Here is a 17,438-nt window from a genome sequence, read left to right as displayed (position 1 = left end):
ATGTGAAGGCATTTGGGGCTGTCAGTTTGTACTGTGTAAATCTCGGGCTTGTCCTTGCATCTGAAATGGTTGCTATTAACAAGTTCCTTTATCTGAGGATGAAGGTCCTTGCATTTAATACTGTCTAGATTTAAAACAAAACACAACACAAACCATGGAATGCTTGTGGCTGATGACTGTTTCCAGTTACAATACTGCCTTTTCCAGCTGTAAGTTATACTGAAACATTCTAAGAGCTCACTGGTCTAGCTACCACATTCTCAGCTGAGGGGGTGACATCTAAGTACTTGAGGACAGCAGTTTCTTCAACTTTGATTTCACAATGATTTGCAAAGTCATCTGTTCAAAACCTCAGTTTCATTTTCCAGAAGACATGCATATATTTAGAGATTTCAAATAAATGTAGTGTTGAAAATCATGGAATCTAGTAATTCCCCCAAAAATTAGTTGAAAATAAGGAAACGTCACTGCTTCTTAAAGTCAAGGCACATATTTAAGGCTCAATTAAAAGTTGTAGACAAATAACAAAATAAAATACAGGTCCTACAGAAATTCTAGGTGAAGAATGTCTGTTCTCTGAATTTACCATTAGTAGCAACAAAGAAAAAAACAGTTCAAGACACTTTCAAGAAATGAGATCTTTTGACATTTATATGATGAAAACTGGCTTTGTGGTGCAGAAAAAAAAACATGATGGAAAACCTAGGTGATACAAAACATGTATTATAGGGGGCTATACAGTCAGTATAAAAAACTACCTACGTAACATGCCAAGCTCCCGAAGAACCTTCACCCTTAACACCAACCTGTGGCCCAGGGTTGAAAGTCTGCCACAAAAAGAAAGCCTAGGTTCGGTGGTGTTTCCTTCCTTCAAACTGTGGCTGGCTGTGCTAAAGCGACTCAGAGCAGCCTCTAGCTTGCTGCAGTTTTTATGGCAGGTAAGACACCCGGAAGCTACTGAACTAACTGGAATGCCAAAAGCACAAGGAAGCCCTGGTGATCCCACAGCCAGCAAATGGGAGGAAAGCCAGCGAGCAGTTGTCATGCCACTTCTATGTCACTACAATATTCCTACGCTGACGTAATTTCATTCGTTTATCTGGGCTGCTGTCACTCAGAGGATAGCGCAGCAAGTGCTGCACTGTACTGTCTTTAGAAAGACACACAAGATATTAATCCCCGCAGTTACTCTGTGAAGTGTCAGCTCCTTGAAATCTTAGGAATTTGATAAGGGAAACGTAACTAAGGTTTGTGAGCCAGAAAATAAGCAAGGTGAGACTGTACCCACACAGCACAGAATTAAAGCTAACCCTGGTCCTTAATACATTCTGGAAGACCTGAAAATCAAAAGATGGGGATGAGAACACAGCAGAATAATTATGATGTAAAACATTTTTGAGACCCTGAAAGATCAGTTTACTTTATACACAGATACCAGTAGCACACTGATAGACACATCAAAAGACAACAAAATCTTATAACACAAATCACATTTTAAAAAAAATGTCACCTTTTCAGATCTTAAAAATATATCCACTGCAGAAAACGAAAGTGTTTTCTCAAGTTAACATTTTCAATACAATGAGATACATTAGCTGTGACCTTTTGAAATAGAAATATTTGATGAGAGGGGAGTAATTTCATGAAGAGCAACCCAGTACCATCACATAAGAAATCCTCTTACTAGATACTGATACAACTTAAAAGAACTCATTTGGAAACAATAACTCCCACATTAATGAACAAAGACATCTTTACACCTTCTGAAATGTAAAAAATTCTACCTTTCTTTGTCTTGATAGATTCAGCTGATTGGTTATATTTCAGCTCTATATAACCAAATACTAAGTTTATAATTCTAGAAAACTGATACAGACTGGAAATATTTGAGTGCTATAATTCAGACTGAAATCTCTGACTTACTGTGGAGGTATTTTGTTTTCTCAAAAATTCACAGGAAGAGAATTCTTTCTGTGTAACCATCAAAAATGACAGGGAAGTGCCAAGAAATCACGTATTAGCTGCATACCTTTAATTTAACTAAGCAACAATACACTATCATATTTTTCTCCTGAGCTCTGGAATGAGTGGGTCCCTTTCCAGCTGCTAGCTATATAAAACTGTTTTACAGGATCAGGATAATATGTCCCAATCAAGCAAATAATTAACCTGAATATCAAGGATTTCAGTGTTCACCAGAACACCTTGTTCAAGGCAGTCAATGAAACCACACAGAGGAAATACAAATACAACAACATTTATAAAACTATCAAATCAAGACTGGTATTTGTTAGGCCATGTAAGTGGCACTTCTGAAAGATAGCTATTCTATTTCAAAGTTCAACCTGCTAACCATAACCACATAACTAACATTTATGCTTTATTCCTGCTTCTTTTCATGAACAAAACCCGAGTGAGTAGACTCAGACTTTTCAACGTCTCTCTCTCCTCTCCCCCAGAATTCTGGCAAACTAACTCCCAATACAGATTTTTTATACTTATATAGCATATTTAAGAAATGTTCTAAATAAGTAACCTTGTAAAACCAGTTCCTACATTAGATAAAGAGAGAAAGCTTGGCTCTATAAATCCTGTTAGAGGATAAACCCTCTAAATCTTCTCCTCTTTTCCTCCCCATGGCTGATGCCAGTTGTGCATTTTCTAGTAAGATATTGTGCACTCTAACCAAAATTAAAAAAAAAAAAAAAAAAAGATAGTTTTGAAAATAAAGCATCACTTCTTTATAACTACAATATGTATATCTATGTTTGCTGGATCTTTTTGAAATGTTCATACGCATTCAGATTCTCTTGCTGCTTGATTTTAACTCAAGGCTTAATTTTGCTGTTTCCTACTAGTCTACACCATTGAGTTCAGCAGGAATATTCCCCATTGCAAAATGAAGAGAACACAACTAGACCCTGTGAGCACAATTGTGCCTTTAGTATAGCCATCTTCTTCAGCAGAGAGGGTACCCCAAACCTGCACCTACATAAAACACTGAGCAATCTCCAGATTGTCTAGTTTCTGCATTGAAGAATTTCTCTCAGCCTCTTACAAAGGACTCAATTCTTCCTCCATCTCACATGGAGAACAAATGTACTCTACAAGTGGTCCCATGATTCAAATCAGGAGCAGTCCAATATCTCAATCCCACCACTGACAGCAACAAACGTGCAGGCTCTTGGTTCTCACCGAGCGGCACCCCACTCTCTCCCAAGGCTCATTTTTCACTGCCTGCTGTCAGCTGCGGGACTGAAACCTTGTTCTGCAAGCAGCCTCTCGTTTCACAAAGATGGCTCAGAGACTCTGTTGCTACCTGACAGGACGTGTAGAACAGCAACTGAAGGACAGTGCATAATGAAAGAAGAGCATTCAGCACAGTCTTGCAGTTTTGCCAGTTGCTCGACCACTAACTCAACTGAGATGCTCATTTGCCCTTAGCAAAAGCACTTGACTATCATGTAGTTTGAGATCTTGTGCAGATGGCACGTCAGGGGCTTGGTTTCCTCAAATGTGTGTAAGTATGTTTTCCACTAACACCAATGGGAATGCACAATGCAAGTGTGGCAAACCTGACAGCTAGAAGTAACAAATAAAGCATTACAATGGTATATTTTAGAATATGATTCTGCCATCAGAACTGTAGGGCTTTGGTTTACAGCTCAAGCATTCTCTCAGTAGACACTGAATGCAACAACAGGTTCAACAGGAAATTAAGTGTCTCCATACAGAGACGGTTACTATAGCACGCAGAAATCAAACGGTCCCATTATAATATTTCTGTGGAATATAAATTTTGGCTTAAAGACAAAATTCTCAAGAATGGATTTGTTGGGCCATATGTACTCCTTCAAAGTTAAAGATAATAAAACTCAAACTTTTCTTTGCTTCTCAAAAATGACAGTAGGTAGCGTAACAAGAAAAAAGCAGGAACAACATTCACTCCTGTGATAAGATCACAGATGTCTATGGAATTATACCTGAAATAAACTTTCTACAAGAGATGCATACTCTAATTCAAAAGCAAAGGCTGCTGTCCAAAAGATTTTTTTTTTTTTTTTGCACATATATATACGACTTACAATGACGTTCATGTGCAATACTGGTAAGATGCACTACTGTGGAAACCACTAATACTCTTACTATGCTAAGAAAAAATAAATTACTAACAAAGGCCAGCATTATCCTTGGGCAGTGAGTCTCTTCAGGGTCACTTTCCATTGAGTGAAGAAAGGCAGTTTCCCAGACCGGATAATCCGAGTACCTACAGTTAGCTCTCACGTTTACCTTTGCCCTGGAGGAGTCTAATTCTTTTCACTGACTAGAGAGGGAGGTCATAGAAGTTAAGAGCTAGCTGAAGTTACCCTCTGTAATTATTTCCTAAATTACATTTGTCAATTCTGATGATTCTTATGATACTACAGCAACCTCTGATAATTTGCAAGATTCCTGACAAAGAGAACTAAAAAAAAAAAAAAAGAACGTGGGGAAAAAAAGTAAGTATTAAAATGCAGCCAATTTCTGAACTCTTATAGCAAAGACATCTACAGCTCACTGACTTAGAAATATCCTTTGGACCGATGCTTTAAAAGGGATAAACTTTTCAAGAACAATTTCTCTGAATTTCTGTGTCAAATACTTCAGTTTTTCACTTATCCCCGCAATATTTTTTCTGAAAGCACTAATAGGATCAAACATCTAAGGACCATTTAATTTTGAATGTGGATGAATTTGTATCTTGAAAACTGCAATTATAGCTAAATTATTCAATAACTGTGATTTAATTAATTTTCCTTTAAAATACATAATGCATTAAATTGCATCATTAAACCAATTTCTCAAAATAACTGTTTCCTCTTTTGTTATTACCATAAAGGAAATTCAGATATATCACTGTGAGCTGTCCTCTGCTGTTATCAGCCAATTGTTCCAATTCAGTGCCAACTCTTCCTTTGATTTTAGACCCATCCTTACCTGAAGCAAAAATTTAAGTAACATTTGGTAACATCTTCAGAAGGACCTAAATGATTTAGAAGTCTTACAGAAATCAACGAGATTTAAGCTGTGTTACTTGAGAGTTGCTGAAAACTCGACCACATAAATGTAACAATTCATACCTATGGCCAAAAGTGGAGGCACACATGAGTTTCACAGACCCAAAGCAAAAGATAAAACCTGACTGAAAGTCTGATAAATGGCTAATACGGCAAGGCTGACCTTATTCTTTCTTTCACTAAGATTAAATTCTTACTGGGTATCCTGATGTCTTGGAAGTATTTAATAGTTATACTTTAGTCATTCAAAACTAAACCACATTTTTAGAATGTCAATAGCCACCAGAAACCCCTTCTGATAGACTGAGTACTAAAATGGAAATAGATGCAAATCTCTGTTGATAAAAATCACACCTTTCTAGAGTTTCCCTTACTCCTTATGGATATGTTTTGCAAGAATATTTCAATGAAAACTGGATGCTTCTATAAAGTACTTGGTGTTCCACAAGGCTGGGCCACCATTGCCCAGTTTTTCCTCTTTCCTTTTCACATTTTTATTACACATAAGTTGAGGAGCGTTAACTCAGTAAAATATTAAGCTATACACACGTGCAAAAAGATTCAATGTTAAATGTGTTAAAAAATACATGGAGAAATTGTGAAAAAAGGAGGTTTTTGTTATCAGATAAACACATGCAACTGTAAGGTTGCGAATAATCATGTAGGTACACATTCCTTTACTAAGGACCAGGAAAACTGTAAGACAACAAAAAAACCACGTAGCCCAGACTAAACTGACATGCCATCATGCCTACATTTCCCTTTATCTAAGATGTGCAGATGTACTGATCCTACCGTGTTCCCAAATCATTGTGGTAGAGAGCTGAGGAGAAGTGATGGGATCTCCTTTTATGACACACGAATATCAAAACCAAGCAAACTGATAAGCTGAGACTGAGTGCAAATACCACCACCAAACGTCAGCATCTTGCTCCTCATCCTGTCTGCTGGGTGACTCATATATACAAAAAAATGTATACCAATATACTGTTCCCACTGAATTCTCTTACACTGTTTATACTAAAGACGTGGATTTATTTTTTACTGTACCTTGTCACGTTGAAGCTAAACAAACTTCTCTGCAACCTTCTCTGGATTGAGAATTGCAGTGTGGCAAAAATAGCTACAGCTGCACTGCAACTCCTACTGACATACCATCGGTTTTCATGCCTCTGACCGTCACAGCTAGGCTAGTGCAATTGTACCTTCTTGAAATCAAACAGGACACTATCGTAGACCACACACACCAAGCCACCACAGTATTTACTACTAATTAAAGTAGTGCTCCCATTTGGTTCAGCACAGCAAGCTTAGGTACATGGGTGGTAAGTGGATCTTCTCAGCATGTGTTGACTACAAGAAGCAGTTTGAAAACAAATTTTAATTACAATGAGCATTTCTCAGCTGCTGAAAGGGAAAGAAGCTAATAAGGGATGTAAAAGGCTCTAAACCATCTTTTAGCTTAATTTAAACGTCATTTAAAAATTAAAATAAACTTTACAGCCATTGATATATACTAGAATTTGTGTATATTACATATCTTCATTTATACGGAATTCCAGATTTGGAAAGCAAGTAACTACATCAGAAACTCTACTGTAAAAGCAGATCAATTTATTACATATTCTTAATTCATTTAGCAGGAGAAGCCTGCATTGGCAGGTATCTATGCATCCTTATGAAATTCTGACCATACTTCAGACTGCCCTCAGACCCATTTTGTGGTGTATTTTTGGAAGGATGCTACCTCAAGTACTGTTTTCCTGGAAAACAGGGAGTGACGTTTTTCAGCAGACTTCCACCCTGTTGATTACTAAAAGGGCAGATTTTTGAGCAGGAAGAGATCTGGAGCTTCTTACGGCATGAGGTTTTTCTCTACTGATGAATAAACAAGTACAGCTGCCTCTGAGACTGTGGAACTGCCTATGTCTCCAAGACTAACAACAAAAGAAAATAGATCTCATAGGTGAAGGCACTGACTGTATGACCCTGGACAAGTTGCTTGGGGCCAGATTCCGATCCAAGTTACACTGCTCTGGGTCACTGGCCTAATTGCTCCAATGCTCTTCATGTAACACAATGTAACTGAGAGCAAAGCATCGGCCTTAATCTTTTAGTGCTTTTAATATTAACCGTATATTAGAGAAGTAAGCGGCCTTTCATGATCTATAATTTCACGTGTACTAAACAAGAGAGATGGACAAACAAACACTTTCATTTCAGTTTATCACTATGCTTATACTCATGCTTATGCTTGTTTACCTCATTCTTATTTGACTGGCAACAACTTGTGCATTTCTTGCAGCTGTGTCTTAACCAAAACCAAAAATGCGTTCTCTGCTTCAAGTTATGTCATGTGAGTTCAAACCTAGCAAGCAGAGGCAGCCTTGTACTCACATGAGCTTTAATTTGACCTGCCAGCTTGCCTGAAAACTGCAACTGCGTTGATCACACAAGGATTTTCGTTTAAGAACCATTTTTCTTTCAAGCAAAGGGAAGCCCAGAGAAAAAGGCAAAACGTGTCCCTTGAAGGGCAGCAGAGAGATCTCAGGGCTGGAGACCACAATCTTACCAAGCATTTTGCTTGAGAAAGTAGGGTGCTCAGCATGAGTAGGCTTTTGTAACTCACTGGATATACCCTGGCACTCTGCAGGATGAATGAGCATTTTAGTTCAGTGCACTGGTAATTGCTGTGTGCTTTTCACACAGATCCCTTGTAAGGAATAGGGTCTGGCTCTGTTTTACACCAGTTTGTTCTTTTTAACTGTGATTTGAAATGTATTACATATTCACAATAGTTCAGGAAATTCTACTCTGTAACTTGCACTATTTTTTAAAATTTAATTTTTATGCAGGTTTCAGACTTTTTTTCAGGGCCTGAAAAAAAGGATATAGGGGTTCCGAGAGTCTTTTTTTGGCAAAGGCTGGAGTTCTGTTTTGTTTCATTTTTAGCTGGTTTCCTAGGGCAACCAAACGTAGTAAAGGTCTTTGGAAGCAGGTCTGCCACTGGCTGACTGTTAAAAAGAGGAGAGCATGCATAGATAACTTTGGTTGCTGCCAGTTTCATTAAGGGAGGCAAGCAGGCAGAAATGAGAGGACACTGTTAAATACTCCCTATCAAGGGAAAGGCTACAATGAGTTCAAGCTTCTCACTAATACTAGAACATACAAATGACACAACTATAAATACTGTAGTCAAAGGAAATTTTTAAGCAGTGTTTTCACCATGTTAGAATTCATCCCTCACTCAGACCCAGTATAACATATAGGTTGTGTGGGTTTATTAGAAGTCTTGACTCCAGCTCATAATTTTCTTGTCCTGATGGCATTTCTAACAGACCTTTCATGTAAATTCTCCATATGAAGTTTGTCTAATGAAGAGGAGAAAACTCAAACTGAAGTTTTGATGTAATTAGCTTAAAAGAAACTTACAACAATTCTGAACTATCATATTAAAATCCACAAGAACACCATGGTCCTCAATAGTTCCAGAACTATTTTTTTAAAAAGCACAGCTCAGTTGGATACTTTAAATAGTTCCTGTTATAAAGTCTTCTGTAGTCTTACTATTCAGGCTATCAAAGAATCATTGGATCATAGCAAGTGATCCATCACAATCATGGTAAGGCAAAATTGAACTATTACCTGTAGATGAATAGCTGCAAAACCTACTACAAATTCACTAAGCCAACCAAGTCCTCTTGGGTATGTTACTTAAATAAGAATTCATATTTAGATTCGTTTTTCACCTTTTGGATTTATGGCATTTAAAAGCATCTCAAGCAATGCCTTCCAACTCACGCTCCTACTATATGAGCTAAATATAACAAGCATAGTAAGATATACTGAAGAATTTAGTTTCATGGTATGGCTTCCGTCTTAAGCATTGCACACTTGTATTAGGGTTGACAGCCTCACCAGACAACCTTGGTGGTTTGCTGACAGTTTGCTCAAGGAAGCAACCCAGAAACCAGCTGAGCATTACAGAACATACAAAAATAGGAAGAGGAGAATCAGTACTTTATTCTTCACATACAGAACCTAATTCTGTCTTCCCTGCAGTTGTACAGTTATGAGAAAGCAGAATACCAGACATGTTCCTACGACACAGGTCATGCTGGGGCAGCTGGCTACCTAATGTGTCATGAAACTTGAAATTAAACTCCCATACTCCAGAAAAGCTGTTATACTCAGATCCCTGTAAATCAAATATGATTTAAGAACTCCATGCTACCTAGACAGAGAGACAAAGTGAAGTACAGAAGCAACATATTCAATGGGTCGAGGTTCCAAAGCATGGTACAAAGCAATTCACAGACAAAGGAAACAACGAAATGTACCTGGGGGAAGAGAAAGTAACCTCCATACGTGGGCAGAGGTGAGAAAATCCCATAAACTGTGTGTGAACTCTTACTGCTCAAATCTGTCCTTTCATGAAGGGTAACGTGGCAGCTGTGTCATCAGAGCACAGGTTAACAGTGGCTAAAATTTCAGTATGTTCCCCACACGAGGGACAGAACTCCTCTGTGGTGTAATGCATTCAGTGAGCAGATACGTTTAGGCATTTTCAATTCCTGTGATTAGACATATGCCTTGAAATTACACTGAAAGTGTAAAGGCTAGAAATTAATCAGAAACATTAGCACTCTGAAAACCACATGTTTACTACAGGGCATTTATATTAATATACCAGCATAAATTCCATCATAAAAATGTAAGTGCATAATATTTACTCTATGTCACCAGATGTACCTTAGTAGCATTAAAATACAATCTGCTGCACACTCCATTCTTAATTTTATCCCTTAGTTTATATAAACATATGTATAATTTCCCTTTACATAAGTTGGAATAAAAGCACCGATGACACCACATGAATCACTCCACTGATACTTATATATTAGTAATCATGGCTGGCCAAGATTGAAAGAGCCTTTTAAAATCTTTTTTATCCTACTGATTTTTAAGTCCATATGCCTTCAACTATGAGTACACATAGAAGTGAACTGAAAAAAACTCCTGGAATAATATTTTTAAAATGTTATTTCTAGCCCAGAACTAAAGATAGAGATGAAATCCAGACAAACTGCAACTTAAAGAGAGAGGTCTGAAATTAGATGCCTATCTGTATGAAATGAGACAGAATACACACAACAAAAGTTAGGAAAATACAGTAGTTGTAAGTCCTTAATTATGCTGTGTGACAAATGCAAATTTGTTTTTACACAAAGTCTTATTGAAGCCAATGGAACAGCTCAGGCAATAAATTTATGGGATTCTTCTAACAATTGCAAACTGCAGAATTCTCCTAATGAGAGTGCATTGATACACAAAGCTTAAACATGGGGATTCCTCAAACTCTTCTCCTCCCAGAGCTGCCAGCTGTGTCTGACTTAACAGTATTGGAGAAATAAACTCCAGATGCCATTCCTTGGAACTAAGAAAGAGTGAAACTGGTAATACTTCCTGTCACTCTGTAGGAATGAAAGAGTAACACCAAACTAGTTTTAAAGTTTCCCCTCTTTGGTAGCAGCTAGAACTGTCAAGGCTCAGAGAAACTATTGTTAGATTATAAAAACAGTATAGCTAATCATTGTTTTTGAAAACATCCATGCAAAACAGCTTGTTCATTCAAGCACAAATAAAACAAGAACACTCTGTGAAAACAATAAAATAAAATTGATTAATGATTCAACCACAAACACCACTGTGAAAACTGATACAGCTACAAACACTACAATGAATTCTAACCAAACCACCTGTGCTGAAGGTAACATTTTCAAAGTCAAATAAAGGATGCTCCACTGAGCTTTCGTTAGTTCCAACATTATAAGCATTCTATTTGTTCATACTTTCTTATAACAGTGACATATTTTATACATGTATGATGTATTGGCAATGTTAGTACTATTTTTTCAGACATGTTTATAAATTTTTGAAGAAAGTAGCATGCAAGTAAAATGGTTAAAACTTCTATCGAAAGAGAAAAGAAAACAGTGGATGATTCTGGGCTGTGTTCAACCAGAATTAAATATAGCTTTCCAGGTCATATAAAGCACATAAGGCTATGCATGCCAGCAGCATAGCAGGCGTAATTACTGTACCAGGTGGACTAAGAAAAACAAACTCAAACTGTAAGGACTTCTAAAGATTACCTCCTCAGCTGTGGTTAAAGATGGTGGCACTACTTCAGCAGCACAAAGGGAACTGAGAGCTACCTTATTCAGAAAAGCTGGGGCCTCCAATCATGTTATATATAGGCCATGAATATGAGGAGTGGAGGAAATTACAGAGGATGGGTGAAGGAGGAGATCCTTCTAGATTTTGGAGGGGGAAAATGGAAAATTAATGAGGCAGAGAAGTCCCAGAAGGAAAACCCAAGGTCAGGAAGATAAGCTTCAGCAAGCCTTTGGAGACAATTGAACCCAACAATGCCTGACTGGAACCCATTCAAAAATGATGGATGAAATACTAGAGAACTCTAAATAAGAACGTGATACAGTCTCTCCTTCCCTCCCCTTACACGACAAAAGCGATATTCTGCTTGTTCTAGAAGCTATGGCTCTGGGACCAGAGACCTCACTGGAAAGCTGCTGCAAAAGCTGAACTGGCCCATAGGGCAGACTCAGATCTAGATTATACAGGCATAACTGCCGGGTAAATAGCGAATTCAGAGAAGCGAGCTCAGAACACAGCTTACCAGAGCGGGCAGCGCCATCAGATTAGTAGACTGAGGAGAAAATTGCTACATCTAGTTTAAGATGGAAGATGAAACAGATGAGGAGGTTACTAATGGCTTAACTCTTACTCAAGAAAAACAGGTTTTGTCTTTGAGATTTGCAGAAGATACATGAAATTTTAAGTGAAGGGCTGGCTTGGCATTCCTGCCTCTCAGATACAGGAGAGTGTGCAATTAGTCTTTCCTAAATGATTCCTCCTACCATTGTATTTATTAAGAACTACTGATCTGCAGGGCTCAACACTGGCTGGCAGAGATGAGACTGATACATGGCAAAACAGCTAAGGGGTTCAGGTGTCTGCTGGGCTATCACAGAACCAGTGGCTAGTTCAAGGCTAAATAAGCATCTTTATGAATGGTCTGGAAAGAGAGATCACATTTCTGTATTGCAGACAACATTAAAAATGAGGGAGCTGCAAGCACAAGATGGCTTAGCAACATAAGCAGAAAATGATAAAATGGATTCTGTTACAGAATAAACAAAAGAATGAATATGGGAAATACAATCTGACACAAAGAAGGAGGGACATACATGGGATATGGTACTGTTTAAAAAGCCTTAATTATAACAAGTAGAAATTTCAACTACAAAACACATATTATATATTTGAGTTTCAACCTAGCAATATCAGCATCTAGTTTCAGCAGAGAACAGTGCTTCTGTATGTGAATGTGGCACAATTACACATCAAGTATTTCAGTTGCTTTATAAAGGACCTAGAAAATTTTCAGTGAAGAATAATTGAATCAATTGGGGCACAAATAGAATACCAGGCAAAACTGACATAGCTAATCATATAAAACTTGATCATTGCCAGTCAAAACAGTCAATAATCAATTGCACAGATATGAGTGGCAAAAAGCTCTAAAAGGAGGTGAAAAGGGAGGAAGAAGGAAGGAAAACAACTCTTAAAAATTAAATAATGTAAAGGAAAAATGGGGTGACTACATTTCTTGACACAGTGATGTTGAATAGTCAGTTTCTAGCAAAGTTATTAGTGACACTAATAACACTAATAAACACTAGTTATTAGTGGCATTATTGCTTATGATATAAAACAAGACAGGGTGAAATACTTGCAATGGTGAGATGAAGTGAAAGACATAAGCAAATCATTAGTTTTCATCTCTTCCACAACTCTAAAGATCACTTGTGAAGACTTTAAAATAGTTGCTTGGCTCCGTTAGTATTTTCCTGTGTCCTAAGAGTAAGCGATATTACATGTGAAAATCTTAGTCTCTGGAAAGAATATAAAGCTAAAACTATAAGTAGTATTTTTCTTTGCAACAAGAGAGCTTTTGAAGCTATGTAGAGGATTTTAGCTCCTACCTGAAAGCAGCATTATTGCTTGCCACAAAAAAATAATTTTACTATTTTTAAGTTCAGCCAGGCTAGGTGAAACTTTATGGAAGAAATAAATTTCTTATTGCCCATACCATACTTCAAACCCTAGAAAAGTGATACAGTTAGTATTTTGAAGAGAGCAGATTTAAATGTCCAAACTTTCAGCTGGGGAGAGGTATAAAAGCAACAAAAAACATACCTCTGAATTTTGTGTCCTGTCAAAGATGCAAGTTGTTTACACAAGACAGAACTGACATCTTAGCTTGTATGATGTCATGCTTTTATACAAGCTTGTTTGACTAAACAATTTTGATGGCGTCAAGTGTTTGGAAGGTGGTGAAATTGATTTATGCAACTGAAACTGGCCAAGACACTAATTCCAGTTCTGATCCTGATATCCAAATATCATCTTCAAATATATGACGTGAACACAGAAAAACACTTTAAAAGCACTTTAGTGAAATTGTACAGTTCAAGCCATCAATAGTTAGAAAATACCAGAATGAAGCTTACTTGAATAACCTTAAAATGGCTCCTTTGTTTGTTCAGATTGTGATGTAGTCTTTTACTTGTGATTACATACTATTTTTTCCCCATAAACTCTGACTCATTCAGCATACATAATGAACTATTTTTCTTGTAACAGCTATTCACTATTGTTCAGTATGTAGTCCCAGGACTTATTTGCTACATATTATTCATATTCTGCTCTGAAGACAAAATTATGGATTTCATCATGGGCTTTGCCATGCACCTCATGGGTTTTCAAAGCTACTACAGTGCCTGGCTGCCTAAAAAACATTCATTAGTTTATTTTGAAAACAACTCTGTGAAGAGAGACAATACTACTGCTTCCAGCTTACACATGGAAAACCGAGGCACAGAGAAGTTAAAAGACCGTTACTAACTTTCAGTGCCTATTTAAGATGGCTAACATTTCTTTTCTCAAGTCACTTAGCACGCTGCTTTGTATTTTCAAAGTCCTGCTCTCATTGAAGTCAGTGGCAGCTGTGGACTCTCAGTACCCCTGAAGCCCTGATACCATGGTACCATTCATTCTGGCAAACGAACAAAGGAGAATTTGGTATCCTAGGGTCATGTGGGGCTTTGGAAGATGGTATGTGCTGATACACACTGACCTCTCTCTGCCTGCCACACCAAAACACGGCCAGTTCTGCCCTGTTCCTTGAACTTGTTTCTGTCCCACTCCTTCTACTCCCCAGTTGTGCTTCAGAAGTCCTGTTCTTCATCCCTAAGGCTGTCCTTTCAGTCCCAGTCTCTTTGCTCAGCAAGTCCTAGCTCCATTCCTTTACTCCTAACCTCTGTAGTGCAAACTGCCCGGTTCCTCCCTCCACATTCTTCTACTTTCTGTCTCTTCTTTGCAGACAGGTCTCCAGGTTTACTCTTCACGGATCCCTAATTCTCATTCCATCCTCATTCACCCAATTCATCTAATCTGGGTGAACGCCACCTCATATTTTTTCTGTTTTACTTCCTTGAGCACCCTGCCTGAACTTGAATTACTTCCCTTGCTTCTTCACCACCTTCTCCTGTTCTCATGCAGGGTCATTTTGCCCACCCCTCCCTTCCCATTTAAATCTAATCCTCACAAACATCCCCAGGCTCCTAAGTCTTTTCCGTGCTTCCACCCTTGACAAGCTACTGCCTCAGTCTCTATTAGCGCCCTCTATTAGGGTCAGTTTTCTTCACCCTCTCCCCAGTCTGTGCCTCCCAAGTTCCAACATGCTCGCTGTGAAGGTGTGTTGCTTTGCTTTTATCCTTTTTGCGTTTCTGCTGCTGTCTGGCTGCCAGCTGTAAGAGCACAGAAAACCGATGCCAGCGCCACAGCTCTTCCTCCGGCAGGACCCCATAGCCAAAGCACAGTATCTGTAGGGGGAGCGCTGCACAACCACAGCCTGGAGCTTCAGGAAATTCAGCATCTAAAATCTAAGACTGTTATACCAAGTCTGTGAAAAGCAGTTTTCTCAAAGGCTTATGATATTCTGAAGTTAGATATATGTTCATAGAATTGGCCTGCTCGTGACACAAAGGGCATCCATCTACTAAAGGTTTAATCCCTCGATAGGGCTAATACAAATTTTATGAAAAGGTCACCAGAATTTTTAGCACAGATTAAACATCCTTTCCTGGTCTATGTCTACAGAAATATGGCTGCAATGTTCAAATACAGCAAAGGACAATAACAAATGGTATGCTTTTTCCTATCCACAAAGGGAGATCAGCAGAGTTCTAAGGAACTACATGTTACACTACGTGATAGACTAATACTAAGCTAGGCTAGTAGACTCACACAAAATAATAAGAAAAAACAACACAAGATGCATTTGTAAATAACAGAGAATGATGAAAATAAGAGCTGATAATTGGCTTTATAATGTTGCACTCACTTTAAACCAAATCTTACCAGGTGTTTTTCTTTAAAAAAAATATAATAAAAATCTCCGAAATGAATACCTTTGTTTTCTTGTATTTGACATTTGTAAGTTTCCTAAACGGTCTTGATTCACTAAAAGAAATAACAATGCTTGCAAAAAAACACTGAGAAAAACAGAAAAAAAAAAATCTAAGAATATATGCATTGTTGTAATATTATTAATTGCTCACTCCAGTTCCTGGATTTCTGGCTCCTGCATATACCTCCATAGGAGGTATAACCCAGTTTTCTTGGTTTCAATATTAGTTCCCTTATCTTGGAAAACACAAAAAATATTTTGTTATCTGCATAAAAACATTGTTATTTCTTATGTTTATACTGCAGGACTGCCTGCAATTCCCAGCTAAGTGCAGCAGAATTTATCATAGTTGGATATGTAATGTTATCATTTCATTGGTTGCCTTTATAGTTACTACAGCTTAGAGATCAAGGACATTTTCAGAATACTGAAAAGCTAGCATATTTTTAATTCACTACGGGTAATATATTGATAGTTATCACAAAACTTTGATTAACCTCAGTGATGCCAATATATCACCTTGAGAACTACGTCTTTTACAAGGATACACTAAAATAATTTGCAAGTAACTATAATATAAATGCACTAATTAAACCCACATAACACAATTAAGAATCTAAATATGTTGCATATACATTTGCATGCTTACCTAGAAAGATTAATGCCTTAACCTTTGCCTGCTTGTTTTTATGTTCCCATTAAAACAAGCTTTTTGATACGTAAGTGCCACCTGTAGGAAATACCGAAGTAAGCTCAAGTGCAGTCTTGTGCCAAATTAGGCACCACGTTGCATGTTTTACATGCCCAACATAGATGCTTCCTTCAGAAACTCAACCAGATACTGTAGGAAGTAATAACCCTGTATGACAGTGGCTTACTTGATGAAGATTAGTTTGCAAAGACAGATCTACAGGAAAGTTGTCTTTTTCCCATGGAGCCTTTTCAAAAGGGGGTTAAAATTAAAATTGTACATTTTTTCCATTTGCTTGTCTGTATGACAGTATTCCATAAAAATCAAGCAGTCCTTAACTACAGTATGTTGAATAAAATAGAGTCTGCAATGATCAACACTGAGTACTTCACTAAATTAACTGGCGCAGAAAAATATGAAAGATTGCATAATTTATCTATTTTCAATTTTTTCTAGTATTAATGAAAATAAATATATGTGGGAAAGTATTTCAACAAAAGAATGGTCTAGCCTTTACTATAAACATAGTTCAGTTTCTCTATGCAGTGAGTTAGGCATGAGTGGATGGAAGTGCATATTATAAACATCAATTGAAACATTAAAAAGAACCAATCAAAGAATTTCCAATGCAGCTATAGAAATAATTACTGGAAAGACTTTATAATGTGTTGTGAATTTCTTGACTATGTCAAGAAAAACAAAGGGCTTCCAAAAATCCAGCATTTAAAATATTAAGTCTGCCTAGGTCAAAAAAGCGAAGTATTTCATCACAAGTAATTTGTAAAAATAGAGCTGAGAAAGCTGGACTGACTCTTTCTGTAACCATCACCTATCACAGTTGTGCTCCAAAAATACACTCACAACAAAGAAATAGTTTCATTAATTCAGCCGTACCATTCACTGACACAGTATCTCCATTCCTCAGCTATTTGCCAGTTAACATATATTGTACACCCGAAGCATATTTTACATCAAAAAATGAGAAGTTATTTTTGATAATTCAATGTCAGATCAGAAGATAAGAATAACCTGGTATATGAACGCAAACTATATGGCACTCTACAGGAAAATATTTTTTCATTGTTTGACCAGCAGTTTCTCTGTTCGGTTTTATCAGTCCCAGTTGGGCATA

The 17,438-nt window shown here is 37.5% G+C and overlaps 1 protein-coding gene across 4 annotated transcripts in view; it reads right to left on the bottom strand.

The window, feature by feature from the left end:
- Positions 1-17,438, bottom strand: part of PHYHIPL (phytanoyl-CoA 2-hydroxylase interacting protein like) — a 79,690-nt gene that overhangs the window by 17,674 nt on the left and 44,578 nt on the right. The window lies entirely within an intron of this gene.

The sequence above is a fragment of the Falco rusticolus genome, chromosome 9, assembly GCF_015220075.1.
Source record: "Falco rusticolus isolate bFalRus1 chromosome 9, bFalRus1.pri, whole genome shotgun sequence".
NCBI lineage: Eukaryota > Metazoa > Chordata > Aves > Falconiformes > Falconidae > Falco > Falco rusticolus.
The sequence above is the reverse complement of the archived record's forward strand: the minus strand, read 5'-3'. Positions and strand labels throughout refer to the sequence as shown.